The sequence below is a fragment of the Echinops telfairi genome, unplaced genomic scaffold, assembly GCF_000313985.2.
Source record: "Echinops telfairi isolate 266 unplaced genomic scaffold, ASM31398v2 ScPeMD7_60;HRSCAF=208, whole genome shotgun sequence".
NCBI lineage: Eukaryota > Metazoa > Chordata > Mammalia > Afrosoricida > Tenrecidae > Echinops > Echinops telfairi.
Genome location: NW_022103958.1, coordinates 1,567,410 through 1,568,886, shown reverse-complemented (window position 1 = coordinate 1,568,886; position 1,477 = coordinate 1,567,410). Strand labels below are relative to the sequence as shown.

Here is a 1,477-nt window from a genome sequence, read left to right as displayed (position 1 = left end):
AGTGGGGCCGGCCATATGGTTCTCTCTGTGAATTGGCTGCTCTGAGCAGGGCTATTGTCCTCTGAGCTTGGTTGTGGCTAGGTTGTGCTCCACTCATTTCCTCCCCCTTCATTTGCTTCTGCTTCTGTCCAGGTACAGTAGGTCGGTTCCTTTCCCTCACCAGAGGGTCTGTTGTCATTCCCTGTGGCACACCCTTTCATGATAGTGTCAGGCTGACGTATAGTTCAGTCTTTTTTATGGATTTCTACGCGTGTTATTACGTTGCTGTCCTGGTTTGGCGCATCATTGTGGGTCCTGTATGCACATTCTAGGGGCACAACCAGGGACACAACCAATACTCTCCCCCTGGGTGGATTTTAGTGCCCTGTTACTCCCATGTCTTCATCTCAGCTTCTCCCCATCCTGATTCTCCCTCCTTCTTCCCCCTTTCCGCTTCTTTATGTTGGACTCACATGTACCTCCCTGGGTGTGGTCTGCCCTCCCCGCAACTACCTATGCTTCCACCCATGTATTGCAAGATAAGTGCCTATTCTACTATTCCTGCTGTGCTGACTGTACTTACCTCAGGGGACTCATGTTTACCTGTCCATTTGAGATTGATTTACCTCAATTACCATGGTTCTTTCCAGCTCTTCCCATGAAACGACCTGTTTCATGTGATTGCCCGTGCTTTTCAGTGCTTCATAGGATATGGGTATATAGTCCTATTTTCCCCTCTCATTATATATATATTTACATATGTGCATGCCTGTATTTAGGCCTCTATTAATGTTCTTTGCCTCCTGGTTCTTTCCTCTATTTTCTTTTAACTTTCCTCTTGTCCCACCATCATGTTCGTCCTTCATTCAAGTTTAGTAATTCCTTGCTGCTACATTGCCCTTGATTAAGCCCCACTAGGCATCCTATGACCTTCCTTCCATTGATTTTAGTTCACTTGTTCCCTTGTCCCTGGGTTGGTCTTTCCCCACTTCCTCTCTTCCACCTCCCCATCTTCAATATTCCCCCAGAACCATTGGTCCCAGTCTTTTCATCTCTGAATTATTTATCCGGCCTATATTAACTACAAAGACATGCAGATACATTAATAAGTGCAAAAACCAGACAAAGCCAAATAAAACAACAAAGGAAGTCAAAATCAAGAAAACAATAACAGAAACTAAAACAAAAAAACAATAACAAAAAGCCACTGACAAAATTGAAAAGCCTATAAATAGTTCAAGGTCTGGTTGTTGGCCTTTCCGAGTGTGTTCCAGTCGAGTCTGATGGGGTGCCACACTCTGTCTCCAAAGTCTATTTTTGGTATTCCCTGAGAATTTCTTCAGTCTGCTCCCCCTGCTGCTCTGCTGCATGCCCTCACTGCCTTGCCCCAGTGTGATGGGGCCAGACTGCTCACTATCTCTACCCTGTGTCTCCAGTGCTGCCACTTGCAGCTCTATGGTTCAGTGAGGGACGCCATGTCCCATGGTGGGGCCAGCCC

At 46.2% G+C, this 1,477-nt stretch overlaps 1 pseudogene; it reads right to left on the bottom strand.

Annotated features, from left to right (window-relative positions):
• LOC115869865 overlaps window positions 1-617 on the bottom strand; it is a 2,364-nt pseudogene extending 1,747 nt beyond the window's left edge.
• Between the last annotated feature and the right edge of the window lie 860 nt (window positions 618-1,477).